We start from the raw sequence: 25,942 nt of genomic DNA, 5'->3' as shown, positions 1-25,942 counted from the left end.
TCGCGCACGGCGGGCCTAAGCTTAAACGCGCGATCTACGACCGACTTTTCTCGGCGAAAAGCCCGGGTAACGACTTCCAAGACAGTCACGATGCTCCGCGGCGACACCCGACGCTTTTAACCTGCCAGAATAATAATAACCGAGCGGTAATCGCGCTTAATGCTCGTCGAGGGCCCGAGGAAAAAGGAAAAAGGTACGTCCGCGCACACGCGCGCGATGTCTCCTCTCTCGGCGAGGCGGTAAGCGAAATCGGCTGATTAGACCTATTTTGCGATCGCGCCTCCGGAAAAATATTTTACCAACTATTCCCGGCCGTCTGCACGATGTCGCGTGGAATAAAAATAGGTAAAACACGTGCGGAATTAATTGTCTCTTTTAGACCCGCTTTCAATAATAACGTTCTTTAAATACACTTTAATTGCGTCTCTCAAAGTTCGCAATCCGAATTGTGTTAATTTTTAGCGTTTTGCCACGTATTTATAGATTTGCACGTCTGCACAATTTGAGAGTTAACTCTTTCTATGACTGTCATAAAGCGTCTTCAGTTACACATGCACATACATTAACTCGAAATATTCAGTCGTGCGTCCGTTATTCATGTATGTGTTTTTTTTCTTTTTTTTAGAAGTAAATCGTTGCTAATTTTTCTCATTTGATCCGAGATAAAAAGAAAATCAAGATCGCGTGGGAAAGATTATTTTCCGACAAATTTCTTCGGCCTTATGCTTTCTTATGAGCGCCGTCTACCATCTCGATACCCATCAGCGATTGTCCGGCGTCGACTATCGGTCGACAGCACGGACACGCTGTTTACGCATCGCGTCGCGAGTTTCCGGTGAAATCATCGCACGGCCGTCTCGGCGCGGCGCGAACAATCGCGCGGCCATAGTTAATACGGTCGAACGAAGTTTCATGGCGGTGAGCGGCTAATGTCCCGGCCAAGCACTGTCGCCTCGATTAAGGAGCGAGCGACGAGGACACGCAACCAACAAACGAAGATGCCGCCGACCGAGAGGAAGCAGGAAGCAACCGGGAAAGGAAAGACAGAGAGGGAGTGCGCGACGTTGAACCTTCAAACGAGGCGACCGGATAAAAAGTTGTACTTCTTTCTCCGGGAACGAGAAATAGATGGAGAACGCGCGCGTAAGATGGTAGAGGACGGGATTACGAAGCAAGACAAAGGAGATCGTAAGAAAGAAAGAAACGCGGTAAAATCTGGATTTCTTTATCATGCGTCGCATAGTTGTTGCGACATTTTGCAGTAAACGTACCGTTAATCGTGGCATCGGAAACGTTTGTCGATTTTTAATAACTATGCCGAGAAAACGGAGAGAAATAGTCTCGGGCTCGAATGCTGGGAAGTCGCCGTTCGCGGAGATGAGCGTAATTTATAGAGGCCGGAAAGAGCGGTGGTTTGTGAAAAACAGTTATAAAAATCCGGAATCTGCCATGCATGCCAGTGTATGATAACTGAGTACGCACACGGGATCGCATGGTCTCCCTTTTGCCTGACAACACCGTTGACGTCGTCGTCGTCGTCGTCGTTGCGGTCGTCGTCGTCGGCGGCGTCGGTACGTGACGGTTCGCATAATCGTGACGGACGTGATAATCGCCGAGACGCGCCGTCGTCACACCTCGTGCGTCTGCTCGAGCTGAGCGCTCACTTACAATTATCAGCTGGACGACGCCTGATGCGCGCGCTTTCCCGGCGCCGACGCGGACAATAATCCGGAGATGTGCAATCGCCGGAGGATGGAAATTGAAGATTTGATTAAATAGAACACTACGGTCGTCTTCAAACTACGGAGACGGAGCGACCGTCGGCAAACATCGCGATCGAAGTCTTTCCGCAGTCATTACGATTCGCAGCATAAATTTTTATCTCTTTCTTTTTTTTTTTTAATTTTATTTAAAAAATTAATTTTGTTAGAACTTCTAGACGGGTATCATAAATGAGGAGTCTGTTTCGCAAGAAGATTAGAACGCACAATTTTGGGGACAAGCTAAAACCGCGGGAGCACCGCGACGAGAACGGCGCGTCGCGCTCGAGAGTTGCTTCGGCGTCGCCGTCGTCGTGGCTCGCAAGAGCTGCATACCGTATCTAATAGTGAAATAACTCAAATAATTCAAAAGGAGTTATGCGAATACCTTATCGTCCTGACGCTGTGTTATCTGCCCCGGCGCGGCACTGTTTGACGGAACAGATAAAGAAGGTGAAGGTTACGGGCGACAACGACGCCGGCGGCGGTAGCGGGTGTGTATTTTTAGAATGATCTACGTCTCCGTTTGATTCCAAAGATTGCGCGCACCCTGGACCAACAAACCGAGTGTCTTAACGGGATCTTGTTACGGGTTTTGCCGGCGCGTGTTTTCGGATTCCTGTAACTCAGCTTCGTCCTGCGACAGACGTGCTATCGATACCACGAATCTGACTTGACGTCTCCCTCTTTTTTTCTTTTTTCTGTCTTTTTTTTTTTCTTTTCTTTTACTTTTTTTTTATTTCAGACGTTAATAGGATTAGTCCGTTAGATTTATGCCGATCTAGATTACCGCGGACTCTCCATCGTTTTCTCATCCTCCTCCTCTCCCTCTTGTCATTTCTCGCAATTCTCTTGTTACAACTAATTAATTTACTGACCATATATACTTTTTTTTGTTATCTATTCCTCGGCTTCGTCGCGGGAATATTATTTATGTTCCGAATACGAGAGGCTGAAGAGCTCATTGAGCATCACCTGGCACAATCAGAGCATTGACTTGAAACGCAATTATTCCTCTCGTTATATTTTCCGATCTCAATAAGGCCACGAGTGAGTTTTGGAATTGATTACTCCCCGGAAGCATAAAGATTCTCGTCTGGTATGTCTGTCACTGGTATTCATGTCAGCTTTAATCGAATCTTTGAGACAAGTTTGAATATAGAATCGGATGATTAATGAGAATTAATGTGACAGACCGAATTAAATAAGGAACATTGATTAAAAGGTGCCAGCGACATCGAAATTATTCTGGGAAAAGATACGAAAAGATCGCCGTGTATCGGTGTGAAAAATAAGTATTCTGTCGTCGTAGGTAGAGCATTTAACGAAGCTTAATTGTCGTATTTTAATAAAACTGCAAAGTAAATTATGAAAGCATATTTCGAGCAAAATGTAAAAGTGTCAATCACTTGCAAATATAAAACTTAAAATTTTAACAATGTTAATAATTAATTGGAACCTACTTTAAATTTTTCCCTGCTGTTTATTATTTAGACATTATAAGTTTCAATCTGTTTATGAGTTTCATTATATTGCTTTCGTATTTTTTCCCCCCACATGACGTAATTCCGAGTTTATTTCACCTCGGTTCGCATTTAATAATTGTTTAAACATTGATAATACAATTTATACATATATTCGAGTTGCATACATTTTAGCGGTGAATTATGAAAATCAATCAGGTTCTCGCGTTTGCGGGAGCGCGCTTATAAACGAAATCATCGTCCAAGATTTCGAGTAGATCCCTAGTAGATTGGACTCGGAGGCGGCTCGCACGCGAAGCATCATCCCTCGCAAATTATCTCGCGAGAGTTCCACTCGGTAGGCATGTGCACGCACACGGCCGTTTCACCCACCCGCAGACGCACGGGCACACGTAACCGCGGCGACCAAGTGGAAGGAAAAAGGAGAATGAGGAGGCGGAGGTCCGTACACGAACGCGAGGAAAAAGGCAGGCGGGAAAATAAGAGAACGCCGCGCCGCAGAGCGTCTTGCACGACGTGCCACGATCAAGATCGCAAGATCTAGCCGGCGGGCATGGTGCTCATTCGACGTGCTATATTTATCGGTGATCTCGCCGAGTTTTCCGACCCCTACTAGCCGTGGAGATATCCATGCGGAACGCACACCACCTCGATATCGCGATCCTCCCCGCGCGGACGGACATGCACGTACTCTCGCGCTTTTATTTATAATACAGGACGGGAGACGATCATAAAAGACGAGGGGTGTTAGGAGGTGGACGGGGGAGAGGCTGGAACTCACATGTGCGCGAGAACAATGCACGAGGCGCCTCCGCAGCGTCGTGCGTGAGCAAGCGCGGGTGCATGATTCCAAAGGATGTGCGCCCTACGTGCACGCGGGAACGCTCATTAACGCTTATCGATAATTACGTTTCTATATTTATCACATAATAAGCAAGCCTATCTCGCCATTAGCGGCGTTCCCGGACGGCTGCGAGCCGCGCGAAGGGACATGGTCTACTTAACTTGGCCATGCTACGAAGCGCCGCGGCCATCCGACTCGCGTTTTCCGCCGCCCGGCCACTCGTGGAAGATTTTTCCGGAGTTAATGCTACCTTGTTCCGAGTCGCAGAATAAACAAAGTGATTATACGGCGGCACAAAGTACATTTCGAGCGAATTTCGTCGGGTCTCACATTTATTTTGAGCGTTTATCTGTTTTATTTAATACTTTTTTTTTTTTTTTTTTTAATAACGTGTAGTAAAGATATTAAGTATTCTTTCACTGAGAATTAAATGAAGCATGCGAATCTATGTGCGCATTTTCTAATTTATAGGAACGTCATTAAATATTTAATAATGCATGGCAACAACAAGAATTGAACGCATAAGAATCCGTAATAAGCCTGTTGAATTATAACATCACAATGGCCATTTAAAAAGGCGCATCTCGCGATATGCGGATCTGTGCGAAAGCACGCGAGTTTTTTCAGAAGACGACTAATAATTATGGCGAACCAACTGAGCGTACTATAAATATATAGCGCTCGTGATGAAGCAACATTGTACGATTATAATGGATAGCAGTAATAACTGGCACTAACGGAACGCACTTGCCAAGGAAGATAGTAATCGTATCCGTGCTCCATTTTGATCGAGATATGTGCGCCAATGATTTACGCTGTTGTCTACCCATCATTCCTCTTCCTAAACGATCTTATCGGCGAGCTCATCGCCATGAGAAAATTTTGGCTTTCGCTGACTGTGCGTTGTAAATTTCATCTAGTTGACTTTTCATTCCAAGCAATTTACAGACTATATTTCAAAAGTCTGCGAACGAAGATAAAAGAATTTATTCGCATTCATATCTGCTAAGTAGACGAGCGGTGGCTTTCGCGAAAATCCCGTTTTGCTGATCGAACTCTGATTTTTCGAGCTAATTATCCCGTTTCGACGTGAAAACGACGTTAATGGCCGTCGAGACAAGCTTTTCTAAAGGACCTCGTACCCTCTTTCCGTCCATCGGTTAGCTCCTCCGCGCGAGCTGGTGCGACGTAGACGAGACGGTAGGAGCAAGGCGGTGGGAAGGGAGCGATGAAGGTGGCGGCGAGGGCTGTTTCGCCCGGTATATTAATTTAATTCTTTGGATACCCGATAGAGATGGTGGGAGAAAAGGCGGTGGGCGAGGGTGGGTCTCGCCCAGTTTGAATATTCATAGGAAAGAGGGAATAGAGATCGGGTGTAATAGAATTTAAATTAAGGAAGGGAGGTCGGCTGAAACTGTATGGAGAGTTCCATAATATGATAATGCGCGTTCTATCGATATATTCCTACGGCCGGCCGGCCCGACGGCAGCTCGAAAATAGCCCGAGAAATTGTCATTCCGTTGATTGACCCTTGGCACCGAACACCCGTGATCGACCCTTCCCTATTTGTCGCGCCATCGGCTTTTACGACTTTACACGTGAGGAACGTAACAGCCTGCCGTGTTCCCGATGGCAAAAATTTCGCGAAACATCTTCATCGCGTTCTTTGATTGCACAGCGAAACGCTGTATAAAAAATACGTCTAAATAGCAAAAAATTATATAGTACAAGCTTTATCTCGGCATCGTGCAACCTCGCTGCAAGTACAAACACGCTCGCTTTGTTACTTTTTCTTTACATATCCGAGTGGAAATTCATCTAGCTATTCTAATTTTGCGGCTAATAGTTGGATCGCGCAGATTAGATATATTTCATAGCTAGTGACTAGCTTGGTAATGGCCATAATTTGTAAGGAATTATGTTATTTAGTGACTATCTAGCTAATATCTATCTGTTACTGTATCAAATTAAAAAACTAAGATTGTTATAAAAAAAAAAATCTATCTAATATCCGTTTAACCACTGTTCAGCGCGAGCCATGCAGCGAGATAATTATTACTAGTTAATAACGATCTTAAAAAATTAAATATCTAAACATTTTTCGCCGCATGTAAGCCTACTGTTAATAATAATAATTTTTTTTTTTTTTTGTTATCTCGATTATTTCTTATCCTAAATTAATTTTTCGAATCTCCTAACGTCAATATAAAAATAGAAATTGCGTTTGACTTTAATCCGTTTCTAATATACGAGGTTTCAGCGTTTGCCCGTCTTTTAATTTTTCGATATATATTACGGGGTCGAAGTAGCGTTTCAACAACAATGTGCAAGAAGGTTACTTCATAAGCGCAAGACCGTAGTCCGCTGCAAGAAACAGCGTTGGCACGAGGAACTTTTAATACGGCTTCGAAGTTAAAGTCCACCTTTACCACCCCGAATCTCCTACTTTCGGCCTTTTCCACCGACAAGAATCTCCCTCTGATTCTCCACCGTCTCCCTCGACACCCCTAACGCCTTTCATTCCCTTCTCCTGTGGCGTCAAAGTCCTCCGTACCTCGCTCATTTGCTCGAGACGTCTCTAATCGTAATCGTCGTGGAGTGTTAATATTCCCGTTAACTCCGCTGAGGTGTTTAACCTTGTTAACTCGTGCTCGCGCACGGTGTGTGTCGTACGAACACGCATCTCCACTTCTTAGATACGAAACTACGTGGCGGTTAGGTAGGCAAATCGGCGTGCCCGTCGTTTCAACGTCGACTGACTTTCAACCCGCTCTTATCCCCGTAAAAAAAAAAAAAAAAAAAAGAACTTACGCAAATAAAAATTGCAAATAACATTTAACGAAATATTAAATTTTATAATCTTTACTACAATTCGAAATCTTTTACTATTCAATTACAATTAATATTAAAAAGAAAAAAAATCAGTATAAAATTCTCGCGAATATGTTGCGGATTTTAACGTTCCGAGAAAGCATGTACCTTAACAAAAACGATGCTACGTAATGCGCGACGACACCTTTCTTAATTCAAAAATGTCGACATCTGCGAGGGCTGAAAGTTACGTACATATATGTGCATCATAGGAGAATATATTATCCCGCTGCAACTCTCGCGACCGATGTCGCCTGTGTCCGTGACGCAGGTAAGTAATTCAAGCGGGTGGTACGTATAGCGTGCGGAAAAGTGACTGCGAAGTTTACCTCGAAGCGACAATCAGTTAAACAGTTTCCTGCGTACCGCGGTCGCCGTCGTCGCCGGTTGTGCTCGCCCGTGAACCCCGTACCGAGCGTACGTGGCGAGCGCAGCGGTATACGAGGAAGGTGTGGGGTAGATCGGCGTCGCGGATAAGCGAAATAAAAGTTATACTTCTCATTGTTCGCGGCAGCTTCTAATTACGCACATGAAGCCGTATACGCGCCCCGGTAAGCAGCCGCGAGCATGCATCAGTGTGCATACTCTTTTTCTGTGTGCGGTATCTCGGAGCGCATTGCTTCACTTTTTAGATTCGCCCGCGCGCAGTTTCCTCGCACACACGCACGTCACGACGCGTCGGAAATTTATGCGATAACCGTTAAACCTGACTTTAATGCCGCGAAGTAAGTGAAGTGAAATTCGAATGCGTATTTCGCGCTCTAGAACAAATCGCTCGTAATTGCGAGTATTACACTTCGCTCCGAACTCACGAAGCGTTGTAAGATATCCGTTGTTTAGACTATCGTAATATAAATAACGAGTCTGCACGTTTCGATGTGAATAAAGGAAAAAAAAAAAAAAAAAAAGATCTGACGTCAATAGGATTAATTAATCAGCATTGCACGTCTCGGCGAAAGAGACGACCTCTGGCCTTTGCATTTTCGTCTTTATGATCTAACGAGCGCGAAACGTCTCTCGCTTCCAATAGAGACGCTACCGGGAACGACGTCTACGTCCGTCGTCGGTGTAAATCTGCTCCGCGGCGGAGATAAAAACGGCACGGCGATGCATCTCTGTGCGGCCGGTCACATACCCGCGCCGAGTTGAGCTCGTTATCGGATGCAGATCGGAGGAGAAGAAGAAGTGCGCGCGCGGTGCGGAGGTAGAAGAATTCCCGCCGCTGAAACGGGCGTACCGAATCCTATGACGTCTCTGAGACATTTCCACGAGGGGGCCTTGCGAGGGATGATTTACCGGGCCTCGTCATAAAACGGTACCGCCGTTCCATGCACGGGAGACACAAGAGGACTCTGATTATCGCTGGAGATTGTTTGCACAAAGGGGGCCTCTCCTCCGCGACGACGAAGGGCCCCCAAGATTTAGATATTTACGCAGGAGAGGAGCAACGGACGAGGCCGTGTCGCGACTCCGCGATCAGGTTCATTGTTGAGGGATCAAGACGCAGGGTAGACTCTAAATCAGCTGGAACGAACTCGACGATCTCGACTCAGAGTCGCGTTTTGCATAAGGAGCGCGCCGAAAGAACACGCTTCAATTAAAGTTTCGAGAGGCACGTTCGGTCTTCGCGGGCTTCTCGCGGTTTTAGTAATTAAAAAAAAAAAAATATATATATATATTTAACGCCAGCGTTAAATTTAACAAGTATACGAATATTGTTTAAGCAGATAAAACTTTTTATTCTCGAGAAGCGTGCAGTTTTTATCGCGACCGTGTCGTTCTCGTACGTCAAGAGCGAAGACTCGCGGGATTAAAGTTCCCAAAGAAAGCCCGTTCTTATTTAAAACGCAAAAATGTGATTACGCGTCCGGATTATTTGTTTCTGTCGCGGAGTCAATCACGCTCGAGTTCAAACGTCTAACTTACGAGGCTCTTACGAGCGCCGTAAGTCACGGCGCAGGCACCAAGCCAAGAATCGCTCTGCTCGTTGTGCAAATACCCGAGGAAACGGGAGAGGACCGGTAGCGAGGTGAAGCGTGGAGGGATACGAAACGCGAAAGACCGATCGAGACGATGGCGGTTCCCTGGGGCCGGGCTCGGATCGCAAAACCCGGGTGCGTTAGTGTTATTTTAATCAGGAAATATAATGATCGCCTTCGCGGAGGGAACGGAGGGCGACGGGGGGGTAAGCGGGGGAAGAGGGTATAGGGTGGTTCCGATGGCGTAGCTTGCGAACGCAGGTTGCCGCGCATTTGTTACGGGCCGATAGCAATTGTTTCCCCTATCTACGAGTTCCACTGCGACACTGCAGCCCGCCACTAGTTTGGTTGGCTGCGTCGCTCGGCCGGGTTGCAATGTGTATGTGAATGCGTATACAACCTGTACCTGTTTACTGTGTACTCAGCGACAACCCCCTGAAGCGAGGAGGAAAGAGAAAGAGAAAGAGAGAGAGAGAGACGGGAAGAGTGGTCTTATGTAAGCGGCGCCCCGACGCTGAGTATAGATTGTATTCTATTGGTACATACGGTAATGCTGCTCCGGCATTGGTACAGGCTGACTCCAAAACTGTGATTATTTCGGAAAAGACGCGACGCTGACCTAATTCTACGGGAACGTTTTAATGATACGTTTCTTCATTCGCTCGCATTAATTGCATTTAATTCTTTCCGCGTTGGTACCCTCGTCGTAACGTTTCTCCACGTTTCAACGTGTAAAAGAGAAAGTTCTCTCTCGTTTTAAAGACGATGGACGAAGTTTCAGAATCGCGTCAATAATTTCTACGCTAGAAACGCGACCGTGGTTTAAAAAATAAAATAAATCGTAAGAATCGCGTGCTGTGGAACAGGCAGTTCGTGTTTTCGAAGTCTGGAAAGCTTCCCAACGCGCGGCGCTGGTTCGAACGGGAAACGTACGTTTAAAAAAAATGACCACGATAGCAGGTGTCTACGGAATTTCAATCGTACGTAGACGCGGAACCGATCGTGCTTGTCAAAAGGGAACGAGCTTGCCTGGCGAGGGGGACCCCCGTAGCGTTTAAAGCTCTGCCAATCACGCGATTGTGTCAGCGTCGTCCTGCTTACTGGCGTTTAAAAATTGCATTGGAATCGTCAACGCTTTTTTTTTTTTTTTTTTTTTTTTGCCGTTTGATCGGCAGGATTAATTGCCCTCCGCTTCTTTCGTGGTAACCTAAATTTCGATGTCGATCTATTCGTCGTTCTCAGACCGTCGTCTGTCATCTGTCTCGCGCGACGACGCTGTCGTTAATTACAGAAACTCCCGTATCCATATTCACGTGATTACCGGAAGACGGCGGATTCGTTCTGGATAAGACTCCGCGGCATGTGTCTGCCGCGAGATTGAGTTCGACTCATCTCGAAATGCTTGTAGCGACTATCCTATTCGTACATAGTTGAGTGGCGCGGCGGCGGGTACATAGATAGAGAAGAGACGCGTGGGACGGGCGGGGTGAGACAGAAGAGAGAAGTGAAGAGAAAAGGGAGATAGGGGGTGGACCCATGTACGCCGTGTATCTATTTGCAGACACAGATAAACACGGATAGAACCAACACCCCGATACACCCCGGGACAGAGCGAGAGTGTTCTTATAGTGGAACTTATTGATCCAACAAAACTCATTTCAAGATACAGTGCGAAGTCTCCAAGATACTGCTCTCCTACTTCTCTCTTTCTCTCTCTATCTCGCGTTCTCTTTCTCTTTCTCTCTCTCTCTTTCACTCGCTCTCCCTCTCGTCCTACCACGTCCCGCACCTTTCCACTCCACCCGATTTCTCTCCCGCCGCGACCCTCCCTTCGTCCACGATCTTCTCACCGTTCGACGCCCCATCCGCGCGACGACTCTACTCTGACTCTTGTATCGCACAGCCAAGACGTTCCTTATACGCGCAAGTACGTACATACACGAGGAACGATTAATGCACACGCCAAGACAAATAAGATTTCGCGAAACGAAACAATAGTCTTTTAAAACCCGATTTAATTTGATTAATTAAAAATCGAACGTGGAAAAATTAATTCTTATAACTCGTCGTTAATATCGCGGCGCGAAAAAACCGTATTGCAGTCGCTACAATTAAATTTATTAATTATCGATCGAATTTTATTTTATTTCAATTTAACAAACGGACACACGTCCGTCCCGATGCGCTTTTACAAGGGCTGACTCCCTTTCGGCGAGATGCATAGATTCGTTTAGGATCTCCTAGGGGGGAAAAGTTAATAATCTGACTCAACGCGTGACCTTGTACTCCGCCGCCTTCTCTCTCGGCTTTCACCTTTCCTCACCCGCCTCTCACCCAAAATCCAAAGTTTCCTCGAGCAACTCGACACTGGAAGCAATTTTGGCGTCGACTAACCCCCACCACCTTGCTCGCTCATTCACCTAGCCCTCCGCCGAGTAGTAAAGGAAAGTGCATAAAGTTGTAGAATGTCGCTGCTCGCCTGCATTGCTCGCTCCTCGCTTGCATCAAGAGAAAACAATTCCAGTTCTCGCCTTTCTGCCAGCTCGATATTTCTGACACGTTTCTTTTATCTCCTTATTTCATATATGCATTTTAACACGAACAATTTTTGTCGCGTTAGCGTTTTTCATTGTTTCAATACACATAAAAGCGCAATCGATCAAATAAGAACGGCGAAAAATAAATACACAGCCGTTTCTTTCGAGTTTTATAAAATACTCGCGTGTTTTATCTCTTTCCCCTCCCCCGCAATTTCTTCCGTTACTTCTTTTCCTTTCTATCGCCTATTATTTATTACGCGGCGAGATATTTTCGTGCTAATGGATCTTTGCCGCCACGCGTGTGTGCAACAATATTAACGTGAAAACGAGCAAACAAATGAAGAAACTTACGATTGCGTAAAACTGCGAAGTGTCTGCGGTTTGTTTGTCGGTGGGAACATTTCGAGGTAAAGGCCTAGAGAAAGAAAGAGGGAAAGTGAGACGGCGTGAGACGGCGGTGGCGAGAAAGAGGGCGGAAGGGTGTCGGGGTTGAGAAAAGGACGACGGTGAGAAGAGGCTGAGGAAAGGGGGCTTGGGTAGGTGAGTCGCGAACGATGGGCGAGAGGTTGCGCGGGAGGCAGGTGGAGGAGAGAGGGTGGTAAAGCCGTAGGAGGAGGTGGAGGAGACAGAGAAGGTTGGAAAAGGGGCGGAAGGGGTGGAAGGCCACGAATGTCGGAGGGAAAAGAGGGAAAGAGGATGGAGGAGCGGGCGGGCGAGAGGAACGCCGGGAGAGGGAAGGAGGAGAGTGAGTCGGAGGAGATAGATGTATGTAGGAGGGCCGCTCGATACAGCCCCAGCAACCCCCTCCTCCACCTCCTCCTGAAGCCAAGCATCGCATCGCGAGGTTAAAGTGAGAAAAGTCAACTCCAGTCACTCGGCGAGTCTTTCCGCGTTGGAACATCGGGACTTAAGTGACCAAGTAGCATTGCTAAGCCGACAAACGGCTTAAGGATCACCTGCCTAAAGGGCCGCTTTTGTTTGTCGACAACCGAGAGGACTTTCTCTTGCGCCTTTCTTATTATACCCGTGAACATTCAAAGACGATATCACGTCGGAGCGGACGATGGCCGGTGCGCGGCGGGTTTTGATAATAGCAGCGAAACGCGACGCGGAAAAGCGAAATTATTACTTGAAATTCTGCAACGGGAAATCTCGCGGGATGGAAGCGGCGCGTTTAAAATTGACAGAACGGCGCGTGCTAATAGACGTTGTCGCCGCCCCCGAATTCAACGAAAATACGAATAGTAGCTGGTAACAACGAGCTACGCAACCTTACCCGTCGGCGCAGTCCGCCGGCACTTATCGAGAGACTTTTAAACCCACTTTCCCGAGTTGGCTGGCTTTCAAAATTCGAGTCGAGAGGCATGCTCGCGATGGCAGGGGCCTGCCAGCCGGAGACCTGCTGGCTTGTCACTTGGCTGGTTATCCAGGCACTTCCATGCCCGGCCACGCGGATACGAGTGCATAAACATACGAGCGAGCGCCATCCTAGCTAAAGAGTACCTTTATCTCTAGCGAGCCGCTTCCACCCACCGCCTCTACCTCCCCCAAGCTGTACCTTTCACCCGCTCGTTCTCTTTCTCTATCCTTCTATTTTTCTCTTTCTCTTTCCTTCCTTACACCCACCGTTCTCTCTCTCGCTTCCTCTCTCTCACTATCTCTCTTTCTCTCTCTCAATCTCTCTCTCTCTCTCTCACTCTTTCATTCTGTTTTCCTCTCGTTTTCTCTCCCTGCATGGAACCACCATTCTGCTCGTGTGACGCTGCCGGCGTTTGGGGGAGGAGGATGAGGAGGAAGCTCACGTAGGTTACTCCTTTCTGCCGGCAGAGGATATTGTGATTTTAGCGTCTGTGTAATTATGGAAATTAGCGACATGGAAAGCCTAGGATAAAAGGGTTGATTATAATCCGGGCGCGGGAGTGAGGACCGACCCGAGCGTCTCGCTCCTCCGCGTGACCGTAGATTAAAACGCTCCTTCTACACTCGCGCCTTTACTTCCACCATCTACCCCTATCCTCCACTCGCTGCACATCCACCTAACCCCTCGCGCCGCGTCCCCCATATAACCCCTATGGACTCTGAGAACCGTCCGCTCCTTCCCCTTCGCGCTTTCGTCGCGAATTCTGCGCTATCATCCTCCCTGTATCCAGAATCACTGGCGATATTAGGATCGAGTTTCCTCTGCTTTGTATACGCGCTTACCAGCCGGGGGCGTTTAGAATTTCGTCTGCTGCAAGATGAATTATAAATGACACTTCTCTTATCAGGCGCGAGGCGCGTCTCTTAGAAGTCGCGCACATTAATAGCGAAGTACGTTTCGTTACAACGGCGTACGTTGAATCATCGGAATTTTCTTAACGCTACTTTGCCATTTATATCGAATTCGCGAGCTTAGCAAAAAAATTTTGATACCGCTCGATATCGATCACTCGAGGATACACGTAATTGCTCTCCGCTGGGGGAGATTAATCTCCAGCCTCGTAAAACAATAAGTCACAGTCGACCGTTCGCGTCAGTGCCCCCGTCCCCCTCACTCCCGTGTTTTCGGGGTTATGCTGGAGAACGGCGAAAAAAAAAAAAAAAAAAAAAAAAGAAAAAAACTAGGAAGGAAGGAAGGAAGAAAAAATGGCGAACCCAACGAATTGCCTGCCACGAGGTTGGCTGGTCGGGCTGGGGTGCAATCGCAATCCATGGTAGCACCGGAGCGCACCTCACCCCCGCGCGCATCGCCGCGACATTGGTGTAGATGCGCGGCACCCTCTTCCTCGCTCCTTTCTTTTCTCTCCCTCGCGCGGTCCCGTTCGCTCCCACTTTGATCCTCCCGCCGTTACTCCCTACCTTCTCCAATTCCTCCTCGCGTTCTCTCTCATTCTCTCCTCAGCGCTTTTTCCCATCTGGCTATTGGACTACCGCGGTGTTTCAAGCGGCGGGCAGGAACCTATGATGTGATCGGGTATCGAATATCGGCTGGCTCTCTCATTGGTCGTTCACCGCGCACGGTCGCAGCACCGGCGCGGCAGTTACGACTGATTTGTTACGTAAAAACGTCGATAGCTTCTATACCCTCTCTTGTCCCACCCTTCGGTGCGCGCCCTCTCGCACAACCGCCTTCCATCCCGTCGTGCCCTGCTCGTTCACCACCCACCTTGCCTGGCCACCCCTTCGACGGTCCTCGACATACCGCCACCGCCCCCAACGGGTTCCGCTTGTGATAGAGAAAGGAATGAAATAGGAAAGAAGGGACGGAGAGAGAAAACTCTCTTCTTTTTTATCGGCGCCGTGCGTCGCCCTGCTTGCTCGTTCGGCCGGGTGCGAACGCATTGTCGAAGAAATGGCCGGTAGACGGGATGATGTTTTTCATCATTCCGAACGAGGATTTCGCTCTCCAGCATTCCCCCCGCGTAAATCATGACGCGCGCACATTTTAATGATTACCGAATAAACCAAATGATAAATTAATAATGTCGGTGTAACCTATCGCGTATTTACGTAGATAATTATAAATTGATATTATATTCAGAAATTTATTTTTTTATTAAATTCATATTTTTAACGAACCTTTAATATGTTTTGCAAATGGCGTGTATGTTAAATTATTATATCAGATTGTCTAACTATATTGTCGAGTAGCGTAAACTTAAAAATCGTGTTATTGCTAAAGTTGAAACGGAATTAAATTGCCAACAGAACATTTATTTTATAACCAATGCGAGCGTTAAAGTCAGTTTGTTATTTCAAATGTCGTCCTGCAGCGTTGACGGATAAATAATATATGGTCGAGAACCGGAAGAAATAAAACGCATTTTATGGTATCAAAGAATACATTAATACGTTGCAACTGTAAAATGATATGAGCCATATACTTAGTGACTATATCCACTCAAGGGCGTGCAACATTATCTTTACAATTTGCCTGGTTTTCAAGCTCAATTCTACTCTCCTTGTCTTACACGTTTTTAGACTACTTTCTCTTACAGTTCCTTGGTAAAACTTCTCGACAGAATCTTGTAGAGAAAAAAAAAAAAAAAAAAAAAAAAAAAAAAAAGTAAAAAAAAAAAAAAGACGCGATAAATTATACTTAAGTACTCCTTCTAATGGACTATAAACCGAAGCATTTGTGTGTATCTATATTTGCAGTTCCGCGCTAACGACGTAAAGTAAAATCCACTTGTCGACTTTGTAATTTAATAATCACGAAAGAGCGCAAGGAGGATAGAATCTGAGATCCAAGCTGCCGAGCGCGGCGAGATGAAATTATTTATTCTCGTATATCAAACCGCATAATAGTGATTACGGTACCTCCCACGCTATCTCCCGCGTGTCATGTGTCATTTACACCGCGTTCGTTTAAAGTCCGACCACAATACGTCCGGGATAAAGTTTTTAACATCTTCCGCGCTTCTCGTCGCGATCGACGAACGACATCCGTGAGACTCGCAACGGCGCGCTCGCGGGAACGCGAGAAGTTCTCGGCGTCGAGTAAATTTTAGTACGGCATCGGAGAATATCGCGTGTACCTTCCTCTATCGTGCCCGAAGGTAGAGGCGCGTTACGATACTGCGTAGTGACCGTATTGTGGAAGCGTATTCAATGGCGCTCCGCCATTTAACACCCCGGCAAGCCGCGAAGTTTCCTGCAATGAAAGCACCGGCGCGGAACCTATTGTGAAAATATCTGACCACTGTCCGGTGCAATGAGGTATGGCCGTTCCCGGGAGTGTTGGCTCGTCGAATATGGTACGCGGACGTGTGTACGTGTACGGGCCCGGTTACATGTGCACGTGCGACGACATCGACCGAAAATATTTCACGCAAGCGCCACTAAAGAGACATAAACGCACTTAACGACAGGTCCACGTCGTGATATACATACCCGCGTTACAGTCCATTTTAACGGCACCGAGATATTAATCGGTACCGACGCCGGGGGGATAATTCACGTTGCGTCGGTGTTAAAATAATTCTTCCTCGACGCTTTTCGAAATTAGCAATCGGACCGGTAATAATGATCTGTTGCGTGATCTGAATAAAAGCGACGTAGAATTAAATAATTATCGCTCAATGGCGAGATGGTATCTCGGCCGTAGAAACTGAGATAAATACTCGTTGATGAGGCAACTTGTGCGTACCGTTGTTTCGATAATTATTTTAAATTAAGCGCATAGATATATCGCAAAGTTAAATAAGATAAAGCATTAATCTTGTTAAAGTAGAAAAACGAATAATTCGAACTAGGATATGGTAATAAAGGTAAAAGAGAGGTATGGAGAGGAGGGTAGAGAGGGCGGGAGAACGGTAATGTGGCGCGTAACCATAGAACGAACAAAGTACGACGACGAGAGAAGAGAGCGCAGACTCAATATCTCCGAACCGAACCCTCCGATAGGTCGAGGTTCGACTTCGAGGGTGGGAATAGATTTCCAATCGCGCGGGGGTGGTCCTACAACGGCTCGGATGCTCGCTCACCACGCAGCACCCCCGGTAAACTCCTGCCCGCCTGGCATCGGCAACGGGGTCCACCCTTTCCTGTATCGATGGACCAACGCACCTACACGCAACCCCGTTCCCTCCCCCGCGCATGCAGCGGAAGTGCTACACCCCCTTTCGGACTCTACGTCGTCAGAACAGACTGCCCGCGGCGAAACGGAGAGGGCGCCGAAGAGGAGTGGCGGACCGGCACGAAGAAGAGACACAACTCTATTGACCAGGGTTCGATGCGCGCATCTGGGCGTAACCCATTCGTTCGTTCCGTTGGACCAGAGAGAGCGAAGAAGAGGAAGAGAGAGAGAAGCAAGCGAAAGAGAAAGAGAGATATCGCGAAATAGAGAAGGAGTAGCGAAGCATCAGTAGAAAAGACAGAGAGGAGAGGAAAGAATGTGGGAGATAGAACGGCGAGAGGGTGAGAGAGAGAAGAGGACTGTGCCGCGCCTGCGAATTGTCGTCAGGGCGACGGCGACACTGGAAAAATCGAACTGAAATAAACCGAAGCGTTTTCTTCGCGGAGCTCGAGCACGAAGCTTTCCCTCTCGCTTGTTCCTTCGCAATTTTCTCGGCTCTCGTCCCTGTCCCTCCACGTTCCGCCGACCGACTCGCCTCGCCTCCCTTCTATCACCCTACCTCCGATTTCCCTCCCTCCCGCCCCGTTCTCCTTCTCGTTTTCCAGCACTTCTCTTTTCTTCCGCCTCCGCTTCTCCTACCTAGGCTAGCTCTCCGTTCCTCACCCAGACTCCCGGAGTTTACTCTGTTATTGCCAGACCGTCCAGGACGACTGCGTTGGACTTTCGACGTCGATCACTAGACTTCCACCTTATTCTGCCTTTTCCGCGGTCAATATCCTTTCGCGCTACATCTTTATTACGTCTGCCTTTGTCCCGTCGCGTACTTTTGTACCGCGTACTTCTATATTATCTCGAATCAATTATTTAATTTTGTTAATATTTAATCATCATATAAATTATATGTTTTTATAACGCTCGTTACGTACGCTACGTAATTTTTTTTCTCATCGTTAATATTTATTTTAATATTTAATTGTTTCCTTCGCAGAAGAGAATTTTCCACCGCGCATTGTAATACAATTAAATCATACTCTCCACGTAAAGATATATATAGACATTGACATTAAATAAATTTAAAATCACTCACGATGGGATCGATTAAGTTTTTAGCTCAAAAAAAAAAAAAAAAAAAAAAAAAACATACGAAACGGAAGCGAAAGCGTCAACGTGGCTGAAGTAGCCCCGCGGATAGAAAAGTGGAGAATCGTTTCTGTAGGAAAGGAGGTGAAGCCCTCATCTCTCGTCGTAGATCTTCAAAGCTCGTCGCAACTTTCAGCGGATGAGTTGTTGGAGCGATTTAGGCGTTACCGCAGGAATGGTCTTTTCGCCTCTTCGCACTATGCTCCTTCCGCTTTCTCTCGGTTCCTCCCGCTATCTACTCCGTCGACCTATCTTTCTCTTTCTCTCTCTTTCTTTCTCTCTTCCTCCCTGCCCTTTTTACCCTCTCGCTTCTTCCCGCTAGTTCTAGCAGACTCTCTACAAGCCGGAGAGAGCCACGCCGGTATTTACACGTCTCCGTGGCGCGCGAAACAAAGAATTATTATTTGTATGCCCTCGTGGGTGGCGGAGGATTTTGCAGTTCACAAACTAAGTTAGCAGCTACAACTCCGTGGCTTGGTTTGGAGGTACCGGTAGTGGATAGGAGTCGCGGGTGAAGAGAGGGGTGGGTGCCGGTGTCCGGAGGTGTTCGGGGGGAGGAGAAGAACGTTGGGTGCCTACCCGACCCTTACCGCGCCCGCCCGCCTCTCTACGGTTTCTGAGATTATGTGTTGCGGATATACGGGAGTTACAGCCCTTCGTCCTGATGTCGGAGGAGGTCTACGTACGTATGTGCGAGCGGGAACTCTCCTCTTCGCTCTCTCACCTCGGCGCTCTATATTTCTCTCCTTTGTCTCTCCTTTCGGGCAGCACGGTAGCGCCCATTGTATTTTCGCACGAGTGTACACTTTTATAAATCGTCTGACGTACCGAGCCACCACCACCGCCACGCGAGCCGGCACCGGATTAGATTAGCAGTGAGTTATAACGCCTCGGAGGAGCGAGCGAGAAAAAGGGACGCGTGGGGTGAGGGAGAGAGAGGCGTCTTTCTTTCAGAACCCTAATACGCGAGTCCGAGGGACCTTTGATCCATTTTGGAGTAGACGGTCCGCGACGAAAATAGATGTGTTATTATTATACACGCAAAAAATTTAAGTATTTTTTTTTTTTTTTTTTTTCGATACAAAATAGTATATTAATATTTTTATCGCGAGCGATATTCGCTAAGTTACGATAAGTTATGTTGAATCATTAAATTGAATTAATGTATTTATTTGCAAAAGAAAAATTGCAACTTTGATACTTCTTTCAAAGTGTAATGAAGCAATGTGTAGAATTGAATACGAGAAAGAATTCGTAGTCGTTAAAAGTTGAAGGAAACGATATGTAGGTAAATTGCCGAAGTTTAATAAACTGTAATAATAATAACACACGAAATCCGCTGGATAGGAAATTAGTATTCCGAGTCATTACCGTCGAGTATCCGATTTTATTAAATGAAACTCACTGCGTCACTTCCTCAAGCACGCTGCCCTACTTGGTGCTGTACTAATAAGCTTTCATAACGAACAATCTTGTAACCAAGGTATTTCGAAGCGGGATGCAGAATCTCTACAATCAAGTCGTACAGCCACAAAATAACTTCGTTTCGGTGAAGTTCGAAAAAACTTCTCGTTCGCGAAGGTTGGGAATAAGAAGGCCGGCGATTCTCGTAGGCGCGAGTTTCTCCGTTCGGTGTCTGGCGAAAGGAAACGCAAACCGAGAAAATTTTCCGACGCTCGAGGTCCCCGAGAGGTCCTTGTCTAGAGACTACCACCTTCTTCTACGGCGAACAGGCAGTCGCGATGGGAAGGTCGGTCGGAGGTATTGATCTCAACTCTTGCTTTTCTCAACTTTTTATCCGGCACAGCCAACCGCCGCGTCGGGGAACGACGGCGACGCTGGCGACGGACCTAGGAGCCGGCAAAGCCACAACTTACTTCAATTCCTCATTCCCGTGCGAATTCTTGGCTTGAACTTATGACCAACTCCTAACCCCGCATCCGCGGACTTCGCGAGCGCCCTGAGTCTCTTGGATTCTTATAAAGTCCCGCCGAAGCGTCTATCTTAAGAAACCTTGACTTTTGTCAATACCTCAATTTACACGGAGCGAGATCAATATTAAACTTTCCCGGAATATTTTTTAACGGCGTGCATAATTCTTTTTTTTTTCTTTTTTTCTTTATTTTTACGTTACAAGATATTGGCTATTTATAAAACTGAGAAAGAAACAAAGTTGTCACGGTTTAAATTTCAATGTTTTAAAAAAGAAATATTCTTTCTTGTTATATATTTTGTAACAGTGGAAGAAATATGTTTATATTTATGGAAATTAATTTCACGGGTGCGCATATATTACGTCTATATTTATGCAAAATGTATATAATACGTCTACCCTCGTCTTATGTAACTTATATTATATTTCAGGGAGGCGTTCTTGTTGGTTCATCGACATGCACGAGAACAAAAAAGCACCCCGACGAGTTAAAAACACCTATGATGGTAGCAGGAAAAGCAGAACAAGTAATCGTGGCCGCAAGGTACATACTCTTTAAGCTGGAAATTTAGTTTTTGTAATCTGTAATTAAGCATCCATGCAATCTCTTGCATTTTTGCTTCGCACGATAAGACATGATGTATTGATTTATTTAAAAAAAATGGTTTGGACATAACGATTAACTTTCATCTAGTTGCAAATACACCTACTTTACTTGTATAAGATTTACTAAATTTTTATTTAGTTAATTGCTTTCTAACTAAATCATTTATAATTGTTGTCTGTACAAATTAATGTCATAAGTTGATTTAATAAACTGAACAATTCTGGTGTACTATTTTTGTCTTCTTATCCCATCTCACCCGCGGAAAATGAGAAATTATTTTTTAATTTAATTTAATTCGCTCAGGCACGGAAATCGCGAAAATTCTCCAAAGATTAACGCGTCGATAAAAGAAGGTATTACTAGGGAAATGCGAGAAACATGTCGTTCGAATGTAGCGGAACGTAGTGAATAAATCGCGCAGCGAGGCTGGCTGCTTCTTCAGAATTAAAATTCAGTTTCGCGGTCTAGCTTGTAAGCAAGGTACGAAGCAAACTTTCATTTCCCATCCGGTGAAATATCGTGTATTTATTTGTCTGTGAAATCCTCGGTTCCTCGTCTCGCCCACCACCTACCCCTCCGACACCCCCAGGCTTCGGCGGTGTAGCGCCTCTTTTGGGCACGGGAGCCCGCAGAAACCGTGCTGCTGCGCCGAGGCGGCAGCTATCTACGTTTCTACCGTTTTCACGAAATTAATATATCCCTCATATACTTTGCATATTATTGCAATATTCCGTAGCTATTACTCGTCCGCCTTTTCCTACCTCCCCGCCCGTCCCCGCCTCGCCCCGCCAGCCACCCATGATACGCGGAGTCGAAAGATGTACTGATTCCGCATCCCCAACCAAAAGTAGATCTCCGCTCCACATTCCTAATTCTCGTCGTCTCGTATCGTCTACTTCTATGTGAAATACTGTTGACTCTGTTTCGCGATCGCGCTGATTATTTAATGTCAAAAGTTAAAACGAGACATTATTTGCCTAGCACTAATGCAACCCGAACATTATTACTGAAAATAATTTTATAATTAAAAATGTTCGAGGTGTTTTCAAAAATAATGCCCCTGGCACCGGTTCCGTTACGTTTGACGTATTATAAGAATCTTTAAATATCTTTCTCTTTTACTGACAACCGTAATTTATAAAAGTCGCGATCGATATGCGTATAATAAATTGTTACATATCGTAAATACGATTTTGATAGTAAAACTTAACCGGTTAATTCCGATAAAAGCATATGATTCGTGTCCAATTACGGATTATGTTACATTTCCTATTGAAATAGGATGTCTAAAGCTAATTACAAACGTACAATAGCATCGGTTTAAATATAGCGTCGTTTTATCAGAATCTCTGTCAGTAAGAAGAAGATTAATTCTCAGTCGGTTCAATGACATCCGTAGTTAGTCTAGAAGTAGCTACGTCTGACCTCTTTCTATTTAAAGTACCATCGTCCAATAAAGAGTTCCAATTAAAAATCTCAAATTAATTCGGTATCGAGATTGTCGGGACTTGAAATCGGCGCTTGTATCTTGCTCGTGAAAAATTCAAGGATACATCAACGTACTCGGCGAGCTGTCTCGGGTTAGAAAACTCACGTAATGAAAGCTCGCTGTTAATAACGCGGGAGTAACCCCCCTCAATTAATAATAATTTAATCTGCACGACTAATTATTGCATTGTGACAATTTTAACGCCTGCCTTGAAAATGATCCCGACATGTGATAAATCGCGAATCGCTCGCGTTCGGTAAGCATCGCCAGGTTTGTATCATCACCTTGTTAGATAAAATAATATAAAGTAAGCATACGCAGACTCGCGATCAGCTGTATAGCGAATTAGTAGAAAATACATAGCGTAACCTAAAATAGTTACTCTTCTTCTACGGTTAATTTAATCTAGACACAAAGTTAGCTCGTGCGCGTTAACCCGTTGCTGCCAAAATAGCAACTTAGTTCCTAAGCTAATATGTAACTGTCTTGCATTGAGATAATTAATGTTTACATTCACATACGCACATATTGGATTCTAAATCTTCTTGTTGCGAACATGCTGGGCGTTCATGCGTGCGACATGCTCTTTCTTTCGATGAATATGCCAGACCTGTTCGGCCAGCAGAAATTTTCGTAGGTATATAATTATACTTCCAGCGTAAACAGTATACTATTTTCCAAGAATCCGAACGACTGCCACGACAAATGCGGCAGCAAGAGGCGTGGCAATTAAAATTAATATCGTCTTTAAACTCCGCGCTCATCGAAAAAGAGGGACGTATAAATGTTAAACGTACAATTCACTAAATTTAAATCGGTGGCGATGCATTAAGTATATTCCTTGATATAAATCAATTACTCTACAGCCCGCATAATTTATCCGTATTTCACAACCGCTCGCAATCATAATTGCAAATCGATACGCGTTGCTTGACAAGTGGGCTTCCGCTTAATTTAAACTCGGATGGCCCACCCCCTCTAAGTCTCCTTCTTCATCCTCTGTCTCTCTCCCTTTCGCATTTGCATCTGCTAAGTGATAAGTAAACCCCCCCGTAAACATATCCGGACAGACGATAAGCGTGAAATAAATCTCGAAACTTTAAGTAGTTATAAATCTATACTTACACTGCGACGCCGCGAGAGAAAGAGAGAGAGAGAGAGGGAGGAAAGGAAACCGGCGAAGGAGAAGGCGGAGGTTTTCGGCTCGAAGGAAAATCAAGGGCGAGAGGTTGAAACGAGGAGGAAAATGAGAGAGGCTAGAAAGGGGAGCAAACATAGCGAAAGGCATAAAATATAATTGCATCGTGTGGCGTCACTGTCTCGAACGCCTACCCTCGCGCCGGTAGAACGCCACCGCTATTCGCTTCTCGCATTTTAATGCCTAAATTACGTTCGGCATTAGAGATAGACGGCTACCTCAAGAAAGCTTTATTGATTGCGATCCTAGACGCCGGGTCGGCCCACATCTTCGCTTCAATAAGTTTCTTATTCGCGAATACGCGACGCATATAAAATACGAGACACTCTGCACCTGCTTCGGGTTTCTTAATTATTAACTTACAGAATTGCACGCAAAATAAATGACCATCGTGTACGTATAGAAATTTAAACGAAACTTGATCCTTCGAGAAGCGGAGGGAAAAAAAAAATCGAGAAAATTTTTTTCAAACCGTAAATCATGTTAAAAATTTCAAATACCATTGTGACCGTGATTTCTGTTATCACGCGCGATTATTTACCGCAGATAATCGAACGGGAAACAACGCGACGGTGATCTTTTTATGACATTTACATCCGGCAAGTGCTTGCGAGCGGATATTCTCTCGCGGTATTTACGCTTAAAGGACCAAGCTCGCAATACGCGAGCTGATCTCTGTTGGAGAACATTTGTTTAATTAGCTCGTAGTGCCGCTAACCGCGGGGACGTTCGCGTCCGCCGTCTGTCCGTGGTGCGTTAATAGGCTCGCACTTCCAAATGGATTTCGAGATTTATGCTAACGCGACCCATTTATTCGTGCATCGTGGCCGGTCGCGTTTCGCGACACTGCCGTGCGTAGATATTACACGACTGTTACCTAACTCGCGCGTACCAAACGATCGTTAATAAGACTTATACTTGCGTAGATCTGCGCGAGATATTGCGGGCACCGCGCGAGAAGTCGAAGGCACAAATCCGTTGCAAACGCAATTTCTTAGGCAAGTAATCGCTGTAATGGATTTTAGAACAAAACGGACGATAATATTTGTTAGATTTATCGTTATTTGAAAGAGCGGGAATTAAAATGAGAACGAGCGAGAGAGCGAGAGCGATGGGGAACGCGGAAATATTATATGTGTATGTCTATATATAAACGTACAAAGCGAGCTTTAATAGTATCGACACGGAAAACTGCGCGGCAGGAAAATGTTTTAGGAATATTAGTAAGCAGGACGGTGGAGGGAAAGTGGCGGCGGGTCCAAAGCTCGTCTCCCGGAGGGTGAAAACGCAGGAGATTAATTTACGGTGAAAGATAAGGAAGAACAGAGAGCGAGGTTCTCCTCTCATCCGACAGGATTCGATTGTGTCTCGCGGGGCAATAAATGTATTTCAAGCCGCTCGTGCCGGCCACCCTGTCCCGTTGTAAAATATACCCATTGTTGTTGTTGCAATTAGTCATGTGGCGACGACCGCGTCTCTCTCGCAAAGAACCGAATAATATATGCTCCCGATATAAGCGGAGGACGTTTATTCCCAGTCATTTTCCAGCGGGAAGGTGCGACGGCGTAAGAGAACGCTCGCGAAGTGGAACGCGAATAGGAGACAAAGAATTTCATTCAACGGCTTCGCGGGGCTCAAACGCGGATGGCCGAAGATTAAGCGACGCAAAAATATCGCGGCCTTCGAACTCTCGTCGGGGCCGGCCACTGCGCGTAATATAAATAATCAATGCAATCGCCGTGCATTTCAGTTGTGCGCTCCCGTCATCGAACAGTCGAAGACGGGACTGAAAATAATACGACTTTTGATCGGATGCGAATAAAAATTAGCGCGCGGCTTCGGCATGTTATCTTTGGATCGAGGACAATCTTCGAAAGAGGCGAGATCGGTTTTACTAGTTGGCGGACGGTACCCGGAAGATACGACTATGCGAAGATAGGAGTACGATCTGTTCCAATTTATCACTAATGCACTGTAACGCCCACCGCGAGGTGGTAGGGATGCAACTGCATCGTGCACGCCGGTGCGAGCTTGTCTCTCCTGCGCCCCAAAAATCGAAAATAGCGTCTGTGCCGAGGCTGTTTGTGCTAAGCTGACCGGTACGCAGTTTCTTAGCTTGTCAATCGTTTAATTAAGAACCCGATGACGCGCGAGCGTCGCTATCTGTCGCACCGCGCTAATGTTTCGCGCAAAAATTGCAAATATCTAGCAACAGCTGCGAGCACCGATCGAATCGAAAATCGGACGTTGCATTTTTACGTTTCGCGCGATCGTAGGAGCTGAGGCCGAAGCGCGTGTATTAATTATCTCTCGCAAATTGCTTATGACGTGTCGCGTAATACGTATATCACGACGCCTACAGTAAATGTAGTTTAAAATGGATATTGAAATAAATTTTTAGTTTTATTACACAAGTATTATAATATCTTAGAAGCTACCGCGAAAGAATGAATCCATACTGTGACGCAACGTGATGCAATTCACGGTACCGCATGTATTGCCTTTGTGTCGCGCTCACGGCAGATAAAATACGGACGCTC

This window comes from Cardiocondyla obscurior, linkage group LG11 (assembly GCF_019399895.1).
Source record: "Cardiocondyla obscurior isolate alpha-2009 linkage group LG11, Cobs3.1, whole genome shotgun sequence".
Taxonomy (NCBI): Eukaryota; Metazoa; Arthropoda; class Insecta; order Hymenoptera; family Formicidae; genus Cardiocondyla; species Cardiocondyla obscurior.
The sequence above is the reverse complement of the archived record's forward strand: the minus strand, read 5'-3'. Positions refer to the sequence as shown.